This window comes from Oncorhynchus gorbuscha, unplaced genomic scaffold (assembly GCF_021184085.1).
Source record: "Oncorhynchus gorbuscha isolate QuinsamMale2020 ecotype Even-year unplaced genomic scaffold, OgorEven_v1.0 Un_scaffold_2993, whole genome shotgun sequence".
Taxonomy (NCBI): Eukaryota; Metazoa; Chordata; class Actinopteri; order Salmoniformes; family Salmonidae; genus Oncorhynchus; species Oncorhynchus gorbuscha.
In genome coordinates this window covers 27,501-46,342 of record NW_025747359.1, presented here as the reverse complement: position 1 = coordinate 46,342, position 18,842 = coordinate 27,501, and the positions used below count along the sequence as shown (strand labels likewise).

At 47.4% G+C, this 18,842-nt stretch overlaps 1 pseudogene; it reads right to left on the bottom strand.

The window, feature by feature from the left end:
- Positions 1-691: 691 nt before the first annotated feature.
- LOC124027206 overlaps positions 692-18,842 on the bottom strand; it is a 26,142-nt pseudogene continuing 7,991 nt past the window's right edge.

Here is an 18,842-nt window from a genome sequence, read left to right as displayed (position 1 = left end):
CACCCCGCTATCATCCAGAAGGAGAGGTCAGTACAGGTGCATCAAAGCTGGGACCGAGAGACTGAAAAACAGCTTCTATCTCAAGGCCATCAGACTGTTAAACAGCCACCACTAACACTGAGTGGCTGCTGCCAACACACTGACTCAACTCCAGCCACTTTAATAATGGGAATTGATGGGAAATGATGTAAAATATATCACTAGCCACTTTAAACAATGCTACCTAATAATGTTTACATACCCTACATTATTCATCTCATATGCATACGTATATACTGTACTCTATATCATCGACTGCATCCTTATGTAATACATGTAACACTAGCCACTTTAACTATGCCACTTTGTTTACATACTCATCTCATATGTATATACTGTACTCGATACCATCTACTGTATCTTGCCTATGCTGCTCTGTACCATCACTCATTCATATATCTTTATGTACATATTCTTTATCCCCTTACACTTGTGTCTATAAGGTAGTAGTTTTGGAATTGTTAGCTAGATTACTTGTTGGTTATTACTGCATTGTCGAACTAGAAGCACAAGCATTTCGCTACACTCCACTAACATCTGCTAACCATGTGTATGTTACAAATAAAATGTGATTTGAATTGATTTTGATTTGAGTAGTTGAACCTCGCGCTTCAACGCTCCCTAGTTGTGGAGGAAATGGATCCACTATGTGTTAACTTTGTGCAACGACATCTCGCTGAGTCGACCTTTAATGAAACCATTCACAATCTGGTAATACAGAAAGCGGAGTAACAATTAGCCTACATTATGAAACAGCAACAAAGACCTTTATATCACAGATGTGATATTACCACCTCTCTCTCAGGCCTTAGTCTGCCTTAAAGAGAGAACATGGCTGTTATTCTACATGGAGGGTTCAGAGGTGATGTGAGACCGGTTGTGCGTCCCAAATGGCACCCTATTCTCTATGTTGTGCACTACTTTTGACCAGGGCTGATAAGGCTCCGGTGAAAGTAGTGCACTATATAAGGAATAGGGTGCCATTTGGGACACGAGGCCAGGAGATGAAGTATTGTATGCAATGTAAACTGAGAAAGAGTTTTAACACACTGAGGTATCGTCACAAAGCAAGCCCTCTTCACATCTTTCAGAATAAATACACTTGTATTATTGTTCTAAACGTTATGAGAAATATTGTAGTAGTTGTGAGCAACCAACAGTGATAAAATAAAACATTAAATATTTTTAAAATATCCTCAAATCCATGATTTTGTTTCTCGTTCCATATCCATATGAACAGAAAGGTAGTCAAGTTAAAGTTAGAAAACTATGTTCAATAAATAAAGTTATTCTTGTGTATTGTGAACATTGGTTCTATTCCGAATGGCTCCCTACTCCCTATGTAGTGCTGGTCAGAAGTAGTGCACTACATAGGGAATAGGGTGCTATTTTGGACATATCCAGAGAGTTGCATAGTGTGCAGATGGGGCCTGTGGTGCAGAGCAGACTGAGCCTGGAGGGGCTAGGCAGGGTGGGGCTAGGTGAGGCTAGGCGGGGGTGGGGCTAGGCGGAGTCGTGCAAGACAGGGTGAGGCTAGGTGGGGTGGTGCTAGACAGGGTGGGGCTAGGTGAGGCTAGGTGAGGCTAGGCGGAGTCGTGCTAGACAGGGTGAGGCTAGGCTAGGTGAGGCTAGGCGGAGTCGTGCTAGACAGGGTGAGGCTAGGCTAGGTGAGGCTAGGCGGAGTCGTGCTAGACAGGGTGAGGCTAGGCGGAGTCGTGCTAGACAGGGTGAGGCTAGGCTAGGTGAGGCTAGGCGGAGTGGTGCTAGACAGGGTGAGGCTAGGCTCCACTGGGGCTGCATGGTAAAGTCCCATACAAACATAAGTCTCAATGGGTCCTTAGCTCTCACATCCCTGTAGGGGTCAATTCCATTTCAATTCAGTCAATTTAGGAAGTTCACTGACATTCCACTTTTCCTCAATGGGAAAAATGTGGAATTGTAGTTCATCTACTTCCTCAAATTCCAGAATTAAAATTGACCCCAACCGTGGTGGTTAGGGACAACCTCTTCCAAGTCTCCATGTGCTCCTGGGCCCAGCAGTGGGCGTCGTGTCCTCCAGCCCAGTAGGGAGCAGCCTAACCAGGCTGTGTCTCTCAGTACACCCAGCTGACAGGGACCCACTGGGGCTCAGAACACAGCTGCTCCACGGCCGCCTGCAGCTGCTCAAAGGCCTTGTCCAGGTTGTCGTTAACGATGGTCAGGTCAAAGTAGTGGCTGTAGGCCCGGCGGATCCTGGCGCTCTCATCCACCGTCTTCTTCAGATCTGTCTCCTGGGAGGGGGAGAGAGAGAGTGGAGGGGAGAGAGAGAGTGAGGGGGAGAGAGAGAGTGGAGGGGGAGAGAGAGAGTGGAGGGGAGAGCGAGAGTGGAGGGGGAGAGCGAGAGTGGAGGGGGAGAGCGAGAGTGGAGGGGAGAGCGAGAGTGGAGGGGTGGAGGGGAGAGGAGGGGGGGAGAGCGAGAGTGGAGGGGGAGCGAGAGTGAGGGAGAGCGAGAGGAGGGGGAGAGCGAGAGTGGAGGGGGAGAGCGAGAGTGGAGGGGGAGAGCGAGAGTGGAGGGGGAGAGCGAGTGGAGGGGGAGAGCGAGTGGAGGGGGAGAGCGAGTGGAGGGGGAGAGCGAGACCGGAGAGCGAGAGGTTTCCATCAGTGATTATCATCTGAATAACTGCAACACTCAGAATTGTGCACAGATCCACCAACATCCAGAGACTGACCGTGAGCAGTTTGGTGGTGAGTCCAGCGTCCACCACGGCTTTGTGCATAGCTCTTAGTGTGTCCAGTTGTGGAGCAGCAACAAACACCACAAACGGCATGAACTCTGCTGTCTTCAACTGCTTCAGCGCCTGACGACACACACACACACACACACAACCCATCAACACACACACACACACAACCCATCAACACACACACACAACCCATCAACACACACACACACACAACCCATCAACACACACACACACACAACCCATCAACACACACAACCCATCAACACACACACACAACCCATCAACACACACACACACAACCCATCAACACACACACACACAACCCATCAACACACACACACCCATCAACCCATCAACACAACACACACACACACAACCCATCAACACACACACACACACAACACCCATCAACACACACACACACACACACACACACACACACATCACACACACACACAACCAACCCATCAACACACACACACACACACACACACACAACCCATCAACACACACACACACACACACACACACACACACACACACAACCCATCAACACACACACACACACACACACACACACACACACACACACACACACACACACACACCCATCAACACACACACACACACACACACACACACACACACACACAACCCATCCACACACAACCCATCCACACACACACACAACCCATCCACACACACAACCCATCCACACACACACACAACCCATCCACACACAACCCATCAACACACACAACCCATCAACACACACAACCCATCAACACACACAACCCATCAACACAACATCAACACACACAACCCATCAACACACATCATGCTTATTCAGGTTTTTGCTTATGACCCATGCAGCTGTCTTTATCTCAATATCAAATTATTTCTGGGTAACAAATTAGGTCCCTTACTGTCATTATTTTCAATCAAAATAGTCAAAAAGAAACAAAAATAGCTTCTTAGCAAAAGTAATTTCTCAAAGAACTGTCTGGGAGTGGTCTGAATGGGGAGGGGAAACTGAGAACTAGCTGTTATTGGCAGAGAGGTTTGGAACTCTCTTTCTTATTGGTCTATTAACTCATTTTCCACATGGTGATGTCACCAGGCAGACCAAAACTCAATCCCACAAAAACAAGCTAGAAATTTCAGGCGGTCTTTTCAATCAGCTCTTACACTAAAAGGCATGATCATGATGTTCACATTACAGTATTATTCCAACCTAAGTGCAGTAATATAAGGACACAGGAAAATCCCATTTTGACAGAACTGGACCTTTAAAATGAATAAATCCTGACTGTGTGAAATGTGTGTGTGTCAGACCTACCTGTGGGTTAACGTCCAGTATGCAGGTACGTCCTCGTCCACCACCTCGTGGATGGAGTTCATCTTGGTTCCGTAGAGGTTTCCATCGTACTCTCCATGCTCCAGGTAGCGACGGGCCTTAATGTCTGTCTCCATCTGGGACCGAGACACAAAGCAATACGACTGGCCGTCTCTCTCCTCCTCCCGAGCAGGCCGAGACGTGACTGGAGGGAGGTGAGGAAATGGTGGGAGGTAAGGAGGAGGGCGAGGAGAGAGAGTGAGAGGGGGGTAAGGAGATTGAGGGAGGTAAGGAGGAGGGCGAGGAGAGAGTGAGAGGGGGGTAAGGAGATTGAGGGAGGTAAGGAGGAGGGCGAGGAGAGAGTGAGGGTAAGGAGATTGAGGGGAGGTAAGGAGATTGAGGGAGGTAAGGAGGAGGGCGAGGAGAGAGTGAGGGGGGTAAGGAGATTGAGGGAGGTAAGGAGGAGGGCGAGGAGAGAGTGAGAGGGGGTAAGGAGATTGAGGGAGGTATTGCAGGAGGGGTGAGGAGAGAAAGAGGGGCGAGGAAAGATCTCATTCATCCATAGGAGACTGAAGTTTGTCATCTCCTGCTGTACCCCTGAAACACACACACACACACACACACACACACACACACACACACACACACACACACACACACACACACACACACACACACACACACACACACACACACACACACACACGGGGGACTGGGACTCCATAGAGCAGGGGGTTGATATACACACAGGGGGGACTGGGACTCACAGGGGACGGTGGTTCCATAGAGCAGGGGGTTGATGATGATCAGTCTGTTCTTCAGGCTGCGCCTGCCCACTCCCTGAGCACCAATCAGAACCAGGGTCTTCCTCTTGAATGGAGGCATCTTGGCCACCTCTTCGTAGATCTGCAGCTCGTGGCGGTCAAACTCTGGTCGTCACGACAACAGACACACTACCACCATCAGCTTAGTTTGCTCAGTAATAAAACTAACACATAACTACTGACCAAAAATATAAAAACGCAATTTCAACAATTTTACTGAGTCAGTTAACTGTCAATTTAAATAATTTCATTAGACCCTAATTTAAGAATTTCACATGACTGGGCAGGGGCACAGCCATGGTTCGGCATAGAATCACCCACTGGGGAGCCAGGCCTGGTCAACAACATGTGATGGCTCTGGTCAACAACAAGTTACTGATAGCAACGCCCACTGCTGTTATCAGTATAACGACGACGCCCACTGCTGTTATCAGTATAACGACGACGCCCACTGCTGTTATCAGTATAACGACGACGCCCACTGCTGTTATCAGTATAACGACGACGCCACTGCTGTTATCAGTATAACGACGACGCCCACTGCTGTTATCAGTATAACGACGACGCCCACTGCTGTTATCAGTATAACGACGACGCCCACTGCTGTTATCAGTATAACGACGCCCACTGCTGTTATCAGTATAACGACGCCCACTGCTGTTATCAGTATAACGACGCCCACTGCTGTTATCAGTATAACGACGCCCACTGCTGTTATCAGTATAACGACGACGCCCACTGCTGTTATCAGTATAACGACGACGCCCACTGCTGTTATCAGTATAACGACGCCCACTGCTGTTATCAGTATAACGACGCCCCACTGCTGTTATCAGTATAACGACGCCCCACTACTGTTATCAGTATAACGACGCCCACTACTGTTATCAGTATAACGACGCCCACTACTGTTATCAGTATAACGACGCCCACTGCTGTTATCAGTATAACGACGCCCACTGCTGTTATCAGTATAACGACGCCCACTGCTGTTATCAGTATAACGACGCCCACTACTGTTATCAGTATAACGACGCCCACTACTGTTATCAGTATAACGACGCCCACTACTGTTATCAGTATAACGACGCCCACTACTGTTATCAGTATAACGACGCCCACTACTGTTATCAGTATAACAACGCCCACTACTGTTATCAGTATAACAACGCCCACTACTGTTATCAGTATAACAACGCCCACTACTGTTATCAGTATAACAACGCCCACTACTGTTATCAGTATAACGACGCCCACTACTGTTATCAGTATAACAACGCCCACTACTGTTATCAGTATAACAACGCCCACTACTGTTATCAGTATAACAACGCCCACTACTGTTATCAGTATAACGACGCCCACTACTGTTATCAGTATAACGACGCCCACTACTGTTATCAGTATAACAATGCCCACTACTGTTATCAGTATAACGACGCCCACTACTGTTATCAGTATAACAACGCCCACTACTGTTATCAGTATAACAACGCCCACTACTGTTATCAGTATAACAACGCCCACAGGGTGAACTGAAGCCCTTTAGAGCAGGATCAGAGAGGTCTAACAGCAGGATCAGAGAGGTCTATCAGTAGGATCAGAGAGGTCTAACAGCAGGATCAGAGAGGTCTAACAGCAGGATCAGAGAGGTCTAACAGCAGGATCAGAGAGGTCTAACAGCTGGATCAGAGAGGTCTAACAGCAGGATCAGAGAGGTCTAACAGCAGGATCAGAGAGGTCTAACAGCAGGATCAGAGAGGTCTAACAGCAGGATCAGAGAGGTCTAACAGCAGGATCAGAGAGGTCTAACAGCAGGATCAGAGAGGTCTAACAGCAGGATCAGAGAGGTCTAATGACTGGATCAGAGAGGTCTAACAGCAGGATCAGAGAGGTCTAACAGCAGGATCAGAGAGGTCTAACAGCAGGATCAGAGAGGTCTAACAGCAGGATCAGAGAGGTCTAATGACTGGATCAGAGAGGTCTAATGACTGGATCAGAGAGGTCTAACAGCAGGATCAGAGAGGTCTAACAGCAGGATCAGAGAGGTCTAACAGCAGGATCAGAGAGGTCTAATGACTGGATCAGAGAGGTCTAACAGCAGGATCAGAGAGGTCTAATGACTGGATCAGAGAGGTCTAACAGCAGGATCAGAGAGGTCTAATGACTGGATCAGAGAGGTCTAACAGCAGGATCAGAGAGGTCTAACAGCAGGATCAGAGAGGTCTAATGACTGGATCAGAGAGGTCTAACAGCAGGATCAGAGAGGTCTAATGACTGGATCAGAGAGGTCTAACAGCAGGATCAGAGAGGTCTAACAGCAGGATCAGAGAGGTCTAACAGCAGGATCAGAGAGGTCTAACAGCAGGATCAGAGAGGTCTAACAGCAGGATCAGAGAGGTCTAACAGCAGGATCAGAGAGGTCTAACAGCTGGATCAGAGAGGTCTAACAGCAGGATCAGAGAGGTCTAACAGCAGGATCAGAGAGGTCTAACAGCAGGATCAGAGAGGTCTAACAGCAGGATCAGAGAGGTCTAACAGCAGGATCAGAGAGGTCTAACAGCAGGATCAGAGAGGTCTAACAGCAGGATCAGAGAGGTCTAATGACTGGATCAGAGAGGTCTAACAGCAGGATCAGAGAGGTCTAACAGCAGGATCAGAGAGGTCTAACAGCAGGATCAGAGAGGTCTAACAGCAGGATCAGAGAGGTCTAATGACTGGATCAGAGAGGTCTAATGACTGGATCAGAGAGGTCTAACAGCAGGATCAGAGAGGTCTAACAGCAGGATCAGAGAGGTCTAACAGCAGGATCAGAGAGGTCTAATGACTGGATCAGAGAGGTCTAACAGCAGGATCAGAGAGGTCTAATGACTGGATCAGAGAGGTCTAACAGCAGGATCAGAGAGGTCTAATGACTGGATCAGAGAGGTCTAACAGCAGGATCAGAGAGGTCTAACAGCAGGATCAGAGAGGTCTAATGACTGGATCAGAGAGGTCTAACAGCAGGATCAGAGAGGTCTAATGACTGGATCAGAGAGGTCTAACAGCAGGATCAGAGAGGTCTAACGACTGGATCAGAGAGGTCTAACAGCAGGATCAGAGAGGTCTAATGACTGGATCAGAGAGGTCTAACAGCAGGATCAGAGAGGTCTAACAGCTGGATCAGAGAGGTCTAACGGCTGCTGAACTCACCTGCATTCTTGGACATCAGGTACATCATCTTCTTCTTCTTCTTCTTTCCTGTTAGTGTCCCACAGAGAACACCTGGGAGGAACAACACACATTAAAAGTTCACTGAACCACAAGAGGGCACCAGAGTAAACATATTTCCTAAGTATGTCTGAGTTGTGGACACAAGTAGAGGGGAAGTAGAGGGGGAGGGGGGGGGTTTATTAGAGGTTATTTATTAGAGTGTGTATTCAGCCTATACTTTGTTGCCTAATGTGATAATTTGAGAAATAAACTGTCATGGGAATATTAGGCTGTGTGTATATAGTACACTACTTTTCAGGTGGGCAGAAGATATGATTTTGGGGTAGATGTCAGAACTTTTGAGTATAGAGATGTGTGTTACAATTCCATTTCACCTTAGTTGAACCAGGCAGTGTTCTGAGTTATATAGGCGGGTGTAAAGAAGTCTAACTACGTAATAATCATTACATTTTAAGCACTTTTCAAAACACCCAATGTCACTTTACATAGTCAGAAATGTACCTGATCCATTCCATTCTCTCGTCACAAAGGCCTTCCTCTTCTCCTCTAAGAACTGACTGGGGATCAGTCCTGTGGCTCCTCCCACAATGTTGACTGCCTGAGGGACAGGATGTGAGGTCAGAGACATGCTACTTCCTGTTTCTCATTCTAGTACAGTTAAATAGTTAACACACACACGTGGACGCAGCGGTCTATGGTACTGTGTCTCAGTGCAAGAAGCATCACTACAGTCCCTGGTTTGAATCCAGGCTGTATCACATCCAGCCGTGATTGGGAGTCCCATAGGGTGGCACAACATTGGCCCAGCGTTGTCTGGGTTTGGCCGTGGTAGGCTGTCATTGTAAATAAGAATTTGTTCTTAACTGATTTGCCCAGTTAAATAAAGGTTACACACACTGACCAAAAAGTTATTTTGTTGGCGATTACGTATGTCCCCATTACCAGTAAAACATAATCAAAACATATTCATTTCACTTACTTGTTGTGTTGTTTATTCGTTTCATTCTCAACCAGGATTTCTATGGAACGCAGTTTGGGTCTTTGCGTGTCAAAAAAGTTACACGTCAAATAAAAACTTTTTTTGATGTGTCATATAAGCTTGTTGACCAATCAGGATATGACTGCATGTCACATGATAATCTAACTCGTTCACTCATTTTTTAAAATGTAATTATTACACTAAATCACTCGTATTTCATTTGCGGTTAGCCTTCAAAATAAAAGTATGCCATTGACAGTGATGCAAATGAATACAAATAGTATAATTATGGCGTAGTTTAATAGATCATGCTAAATGAGGTTGGAATGTTATATAAAATCAACAAAAGACAAAAGCGTTTGAAACTACACTGGATGTAATAGGGTAGCCTAGTGGTTAGAGCGTTGGACTAGTATCCGAAAGGTTGCAAGTTTGAATCCCTGAGCTGACAAGGTACAAATCTGTCGTTCTGCCCCTGAACAGGCAGTTAACCCACTGTTCCTAGGCCGTCATTGAAAATAAGAATTTGTTCTTAACTGACTTGCCTCGTTAAATAAATAAATAAATAAATACTTTAGAATTGCATTGTGGGCATCCTTATTTCACTGTACAGCCTTACCAATGGATTGTGGATCAATGACATGGTGCATCAGTCTCCTCAGTGACACCCAGAGAACATTAGTGTTGTAGCTCCATTGCGGGACTCTGAAACAACTGTGAATTGAGCCACATTTATTGTCAACCTATACTGTGTGGATGTTTTGAAAAAATATATTGGGTATTGAGTAGACCGATACCCCATTTCATTGATCCCCAATCCTTAGGTAAAATTGTACAGTGTAATATGAATGTCAACACACACAATAGGCTGACTGTGGAGATGATTTCACACAGTCACAGTCCCGCGATAAGAGCTACAACGCTAATATTTGCGTAAACTCTTCACAACTTCACAGTTGTGTTCTGTGGGTGTCACCGAGTAGACTGATACCCCATTTCATTGCTCCACATTATCTAGTCAAAATATGGCATGATTCCACCAATTGTAACCTTCGGCATCACTTTCAAAGGGGTGCTTTTATTTTGAAGGCAAACCGCAAACTCCTCTATTGTGCCTGATCCTTATTGCTGCTAGCTTCACAACAAATAACCCGGTCCCGTTGAGACTCACGAGCCAGATGAAGCTAGCTGGCTGCTTATAATATAGCTATGGGAAACAAGGTTAAGTAGCTGCATAGCTATTTATCTTCATGAACTGAAGTTCAATTTCAATAGGGGAACAACAAGATACTACCTAGCTAATACTTAATCACAAGGACACCTAAAATCATTGCTAAGAATAGTGAAAATGACTGCAGTTTCTACTGGTCATTGTTTTCAGGCTGGTTGTATTGGTGCTAGCTAGGTACCAAGCTAAGACTAGCTACCCCAGAAGTTGCGGTTGAACAAATGATGCTTTATTACCAACGTGGTATTGTAAACACGTCGTTCGTGGCCGGTGTTTGCAGACATTTCTTGTACAGCTTTGACAGTGCTACTGATAGTAGTGGTGATGCTTGGCTTGTAAATGCAGAACCTTGTACAGCTTTGACAGTGCTACTGATAGTAGTGGTGGTGCTTGGCTTGTAAATGCAGAACCTTGTACAGCTTTGACAGTGCTACTGGTAGTAGTGGTGGTGCTTGGCTTGTAAACGTAGATCCTTGTACAAGTTTTGACAGTGCTACTGATAGTAGTGGTGGTGCTTGGCTTGTAAACGCAGAACCTTGTACAGCTTTGACAGTGCTACTGGTAGTAGTGGTGGTGCTTGGCTTGTAAACGCAGAACCTTGTACAGTTTTGACAGTGCTACTGATAGTAGTGGTGGTGCTTGGCTTGTAAACGCAGAACCTTGTACAGCTTTGACAGTGCTACTGATAGTAGTGGTGGTGCTTGGCTTGTAAATGCAGAACCTTGTACAGCTTTGACAGTGCTACTGATAGTAGTGGTGGTGCTTGGCTTGTAAATGCAGAACCTTGTACAAGCTTTGACAGTGCTACTGATAGTAGTGGTGGTGCTTGGCTTGTAAACGCAGAACCTTGTACAGCTTTGACAGTGCTACTGATAGTAGTGGTGGTGCTTGACTTGTAAACGCAGAACCTTGTACAGCTTTGACAGTGCTACTGATAGTAGTGGTGGTGCTTGACTTGTAAACGCAGAACCTTGTACAGCTTTGACAGTGCTACTGATAGTAGTGGTGGTGCTTGGCTTGTAAACGCAGAACCTTGTACAGCTTTGACAGTGCTACTGATAGTAGTGGTGGTGCTTGGCTTGTAAACGCAGAACCTTGTACAGCTTTGACAGTGCTACTGATAGTAGTGGTGGTGCTTGGCTTGTAAACGCAGAACCTTGTACAGCTTTGACAGTGCTACTGATAGTAGTGGTGGCGCTTGGCTTGTAAACTCAGAACACACAACATTCTACAATAGAAGCTATTATTTTACATGGCAAATTAAAAGCTTATTTAAAGCATAAAATAGTGTTATTGTGGAAGTGTTATTTGACACGCAAAACGACCCAAACGGTGTTCCATAGCATGTGGTGAAGCTGTGACTGTAACTCCGGTAGGGCAACATCTGAACAACAGCGCACTTGGTAGTGTGTACCGGTGCTCAACCAGTCGGCGAAAGCCAACATCACCCACACGACAGAGAACGGTTGATTGTCAAGGGCAATGAATCCCATTATCTTGCCACTAATGGATTTCACCTTTGAGTTGTCTCTCTGAAATGTTCTTCCTCTTTCAAATGACTGCTGGACTTGACTGCTCCATCCACACAGCACGCATTGTGGACTAGGTTAGGAATGCTGTGTTGCAAGTGTAGCGCTACATGTTACGTGGCGTCATTACGTCATGTACCTACGTTATATAGGTATGCATGTCATGTACCTACGTTATATAGGTATGCATGTCATGTACCTACGTTATATAGGTATGTACATCAACTACCTACGTTATATAGGAATGTACATCAACTACCTACGTTATATAGGAATGTACATCAACTACCTACGTTATATAGGTACGTACATCAACTACCTACGTTATATAGGTATGTACATCAACTACCTACGTTATATAGGTACGCACGTCATGTACCTACGTTATATAGGTACGCACGTCATCTACCTACGTTATATAGGTACGCACGTCATCTACCTATGTTATATAGGTATGCACGTCATCTACCTACGTTATATAGGTATGCACGTCATCTACCTACGTTATATAGGTATGCACGTCATCTACCTACGTTATATAGGTATGCACGTCATCTACCTACGTTATATAGGTATGCACGTCATCTACCTACGTTATATAGGTATGCACGTCATCTACCTACGTTATATAGGTATGCACGTCATCTACCTACGTTATATAGGTATGCACGTCATCTACCTACGTTATATAGGTATGCACGTCATCTACCTACGTTATATAGGTATGCACGTCATCTACCTACGTTATATAGGTATGCACGTCATCTACCTACGTTATATAGGTATGCATGTCATCTACCTACGTTATATACCTGTAGGTATGCATGTCATGTACCTACGTTATATACCTGTAGGTATGCATGTCATCTACCTACGTTATATACCTGTAGGTATGCATGTCATGTACCTACGTTATATAGGTATGCATGTCATCTACCTACGTTATATAGGTATGCACGTCATGTACCTACGTTATATAGGTATGCACGTCATGTACCTACGTTATGTAGGTATGCATGTCATCTACCTACGTTATACAGGTATGCACGGCAGCTTTGACATGGGTTTTTAACGTTGGCGTTAAACTAAACATCGGGCCGATACCGATGGTGGCATTTTTTTAGCTAATATCGTCCGATTCCGATATATCGTGCATCCCTAATTAAAAGTTCCACCTAGCGAATCAAAAGAAGGCAAGATGGAGCACGGACCTATTACCATATTGCATCTCTCCATCCAGTTGTTTCAGATCAAGTGCCTAGGGGTGGATGTGGGAAAGTCATTCAACCCCGAGTCTAATAGAACGTTCCTCTGAAAGTAGTAGCTGAGCCATATATTTGAGCAGTAAGGCATGAGGACCTGTGGATTATGGATGAATAACCCAGTTAAGGGCTGTTCTGTGGTCAGCAGTACCTACCTGCCACCAGTTAGGGTCCTCTCTGTTGACGATGTGCAAAACATCTCCTTTAGAGAAGGCCAGGCCAGCCTCCTTACAGGGGATCAGGTTGTCTGTGGCTGGGCTGTAGTTAAAGTGGGGTTTCAGATGCACCTAGAAAACAAGGTCTGTGTTACCATAGTTACAGCTTCAGGTAGAAAAAAGGAAATAGGAGGGGTGTTTAACAACAACATCTTCAGATTGTAAATCACCAACAGCCCAACACTCTACAGTCTGTACTGTGAGAATCTACAGAGAAAAACAAACACTCTACAGGACCATATCTCTCCAGGAACAGGGTTGAAGAGCCCTGTCCTACAGGACCATATCTCTCCAGGAACAGGGTTGGAGAGCCCTGCCCTTCAGGACCATATCTCTCCAGGAACAGGGTTGAAGAGCCCTGTCCTACAGGACCATATCTCTCCAGGAACAGGGTTGGAGAGCCCTGCCCTTCAGGACCATATCTCTCCAGGAACAGGGTTGAAGAGCCCTGTCCTACAGGACCATATCTCTCCAGGAACAGGGTTGGAGAGCCCTGCCCTACAGGACCATATCTCTCCAGGAACAGGGTTGAAGAGCCCTGTCCTACAGGACCATATCTCTCCAGGAACAGGGTTGGAGAGCCCTGCCCTTCAGGACCATATCTCTCAAGGAACAGGGTTGGAGAGCCCTGCCCTTCAGGACCATATCTCTCCAGGAACAGGGTTGGAGAGCCCTGTCCTACAGGACTGCATCTCTCCAGGAACAGGGTTGGAGAGCCCTGTCCTACAGGACTGCATCTCTCCAGGAACAGGGTTGAAGAGCCCTGCCCTTCAGGACCGTATCTCTCCAGGAACAGGGTTGGAGAGCCCTGCCCTTCAGGACCATATCTCTCCAGGAACAGGGTTGGAGAGCCCTGCCCTTCAGGACCATATCTCTCCAGGAACAGGGTTGGAGAGCCCTGCCCTTCAGGACCATATCTCTCCAGTAACAGGGTTGGAGAGCCCTGCCCTTCAGGACCATATCTCTCCAGGAACAGGGTTGGAGAGCCCTGCCCTTCAGGACCATATCTCTCCAGGAACAGGGTTGGAGAGCCCTGCCCTTCAGGACCGTATCTCTCCAGGAACAGGGTTGGAGAGCCCTGCCCTACAGGACCGTATCTCTCCAGGAACAGGGTTGGAGAGCCCTGCCCTACAGGACCGTATCTCTCCAGGAACAGGGTTGGAGAGCCCTGCCCTACAGGACCATATCTCTCCAGGAACAGGGTTGGAGAGCCCTGCCCTTCAGGACCATATCTCTCCAGGAACAGGGTTGGAGAGCCCTGCCCTTCAGGACCATATCTCACCAGGAACAGGGTTGGAGAGCCCTGCCCTACAGGACCATATCTCTCCAGGAACAGGGTTGGAGAGCCCTGCCCTTCAGGACCATATCTCTCCAGGAACAGGGTTGAAGAGCCCTGCCCTACAGGACCATATCTCTCCAGGAACAGGGTTGGAGAGCCCTGCCCTACAGGACCATATCTCTCCAGGAACAGGGTTGGAGAGCCCTGCCCTTCAGGACCATATCTCTCCAGGAACAGGGTTGGAGAGCCCTGCCCTTCAGGACTGCATCTCTCCAGGAACAGGGTTGGAGAGCCCTGCCCTTCAGGACTGCATCTCTCCAGGAACAGGGTTGGAGAGCCCTGCCCTTCAGGACTGCATCTCTCCAGGAACAGGGTTGGAGAGCCCTGTCCTACAGGACTGCATCTCTCCAGGAACAGGGTTGGAGAGCCCTGCCCTACAGGACCATATCTCTCCAGGAACAGGGTTGAAGAGCCCTGTCCTACAGGACCATATCTCTCCAGGAACAGGGTTGGAGAGCCCTGTCCTACAGGACCATAGCTCTCCAGGAACAGGGTTGGAGAGCCCTGCCCTACAGGACCATATCTCTCCAGGAACAGGGTTGAAGAGCCCTGTCCTACAGGACTGCATCTCTCCAGGAACAGGGTTGGAGAGCCCTGCCCTTCAGGACTGCATCTCTCCAGGAACAGGGTTGGAGAGCCCTGCCCTACAGGACCATATCTCTCCAGGAACAGGGTTGGAGAGCCCTGTCCTTCAGGACCATATCTCTCCAGGAACAGGGTTGGAGAGCCCTGCCCTACAGGACCATATCTCTCCAGGAACAGGGTTGGAGAGCCCTGCCCTTCAGGACTGCATCTCTCCAGGAACAGGGTTGGAGAGCCCTGCCCTACAGGACCATATCTCTCCAGGAACAAGGTTGGAGAGCCCTGCCCTTCAGGACTGCATCTCTCCAGGAACAGGGTTGGAGAGCCCTGCCCTTCAGGACTGCATCTCTCCAGGAACAGGGTTGGAGAGCCCTGTCCTACAGGACTGCATCTCTCCAGGAACAGGGTTGGAGAGCCCTGCCCTACAGGACCATATCTCTCCAGGAACAGGGTTGAAGAGCCCTGTCCTACAGGACTGCATCTCTCCAGGAACAGGGTTGGAGAGCCCTGCCCTACAGGACCATATCTCTCCAGGAACAGGGTTGAAGAGTCCTGTCCTACAGGACTGCATCTCTCCAGGAACAGGGTTGGAGAGCCCTGCCCTTCAGGACTGCATCTCTCCAGGAACAGGGTTGGAGAGCCCTGCCCTACAGGACCATATCTCTCCAGGAACAGGGTTGGAGAGCCCTGCCCTTCAGGACCATATCTCTCCAGGAACAGGGTTGGAGAGCCCTGCCCTTCAGGACCATATCTCTCCAGGAACAGGGTTGGAGAGCCCTGTCCTACAGGACTGCACCTCTCCAGGAACAGGGTTGGAGAGCCCTGTCCTACAGGACTGCATCTCTCCAGGAACAGGGTTGGAGAGCCCTGTCCTACATAAGGTCCCAGATCAGCTGTCCTTTCCTTTACTCCTCTTCATCCCCCAGATAGGCTTTCTTTCTCTTTCATACTCTCTCCCTCCTCCTCCTCCTCCTCCTTGCTCTTCCTCGCTCCCTCTCTTCCTCCCTCTCCTCAGTGCCCCAGTTATTCCATGAAGTGTATTAATAGGACCAGTGTGTCCCAGGCAGGGTAACAGTTCCAGCTCAGTGCCCTGTCATTCTGGGTTAGGACCAGGTCAACCCCGTCTCCCCCTCAACCACTCTGACAGGTACAAAAACACAGTGATGGAAAAAGTCAAAGATAACTTCATAGAAAATTACTCAAGTAAAAGTCACCCAGTAAAATACTACTTGAGTAAAAGTCAAAGTGTTGGTTATAAATATGTATCAAAATGAAATGTAATTGTTAAAATATACTTAAGTTTCAAAATGTAAAAGTATAAATAATTTCAAATGATTTTTTACTATAGAAAAGCAGACAGCACCATGTTCTAGTTCTGTAAATGTACAGCTAGCCAGGGGCACTCCAACACTCAGACATCCTTTACAAATGAAGCATTTATGATGAGCAAGTCTGCCAGATCAGAGGCGGTTGGGAAGTGTGTGAATTGGACCTTTTTCCTGTCCTGCTAAGCATTTGAAATGTAATAAGTACTTTTTGGGTGTCAGAGGAAATGTTTGGAGTAAAATGTACATATTTTCTTTAAGAATGTAGTGAAGTAAAAGTTGTCAAAAACATCAATAGTAAAGTACAGATTCCCGCCAAAAAACATAATCTACACTGCAAAAGCAAAAATAAAATATGACCAAGAGACAACTGCAGTGTATTTACTGTACACACTTCCTCTGACCTGTACAGCCCAGGTGCAGAAACAGGTTCTCAATAGGAGATAGATATTAGAAGGGCCATGCCCCTAACAGTATCATTATTCCAGCCCCTCTGACCAGCCTCTCTGAGTGGGGAACCAGCCGTACTCCTAATATCTAACAGTATCATTATTACAGCCCCTCTGACCGAGTGGGGAACCAGCCGTCCTCCTAATATCTAACAGTATCATTATTACAGCCTCTCTGACCTAGTGGGGAACCAGCCGTCCTAATATCTAACAGTTTCATTATTACAGCCTCTTTGACCTAGTGGGGAACCAGCCCTCCTTCTAATATCTAACAGTTTCATTATTACAGCCTCTCTGACCTAGTGGGGAACCAGCCCTCCTCCTAATATTTAACAGTATCATTATTACAGCCTCTTTGACCTAGTGGGGAACCAGCCCTCCTCCTGAAGAGCTACTTGTTGGGGCGGGCTTTTGGTCCTGCCCTGCTTTAACACATCTGACTCTACTAATCGGCTGAATCACCTCAATGAACTGAGTCGGGTGTGTTGCTGCAAAAACTCTACATTCCCAATGTCCCTCCAAGAGGAGGATGATTAGCCACCCGTGTTGTTGTCATTAGGATGTGAATGGAAGCTAACTGAAACTGAGGGACCTACCTGAAATCTGGCCAATAACAAACTGAATCTGGACAACAAGAAACATTTTTGTTTTCTGTTGTTAAACATTTTGCTTCGTTTCACTAATAAATATGACCCTGTTCTCACCTGTGGTGGTGCTGGAGTGTCACGGTAGCTGGGCAGGATCTTGAGGGTGATGCCCCCCTGGCAGTCCCTCAGCAGCTCCAGCAGCTCCTTGGGATCGCTGCCCACCTCACGCCCGTTCACCTCCCTGATCACGTCGCCCGCGTGCAGCATGCCCTGCCGGTCGATCATACTGCCATGCAGGACCCTGGCGATCACCAGCTCCCCGCGTTCCACCCTGAACGTTACGCCCTGAGGAGGAGAAGAGGAAGAGAGGGGGATTGAGAGAATGGAGAGAGAGAGAGAGGTTAATGCATGAGAAGGGATTTAAATATTCCATGTACCTAACCTGCTAACTACAAACTATGAACAGTCATCCAGATCTTGCAGATTGATTGGTAATGTCTGAGACTATGTCCTAAATGGTACCCTGTTCCCTACATTTTGCACCATTATTGACCGGAGCCCAGCTATTGGTCCCTGGTCAAAAGTAGTGCACTATATAAGGAATAAGGTGCCATTTGGGACTCATTAACTCACTAGTGGTTCGCCAGCCTTCTTCTGAATGCCAATTATCCTGACGGCGTCGGCGGGCATGAGTGGGCCGGTCGCCATGGCATTACTGTTCACCTCCGACGGCATCTCATAACATTTAGCTGCCACCTTGTCATGGGCCTCAATCAGAGACTGGAGAGAGAGAGAGAGAGACAGTTAGCTGCCACCTTGTCATGGGCCTCAATCAGAGACTGGAGAGAGAGAGAGAGAGAGACAGTTAGCTGCCACCTTGTCATGGGCCTCAATCAGAGACTGGAGAGAGAGAGAGAGAGACAGTTAGCTGCCACCTTGTCATGGGCCTCAATCAGAGACTGGAGAGAGAGAGAGAGACAGTTAGCTGCCACCTTGTCATGGGCCTCAATCAGAGACTGGAGAGAGAGAGAGAGACAGTTAGCTGCCACCTTGTCATGGGCCTCAATCAGAGACTGGAGAGAGAGAGAGACAGTTAGCTGCCACCTTGTCATGGGCCTCAATCAGAGACTGGAGAGAGAGAGAGAGAGAGAGAGAGAGAGAGAGAGAGAGAGACAGTTAGCTGCCACCTTGTCATGGGCCTCAATCAGAGAC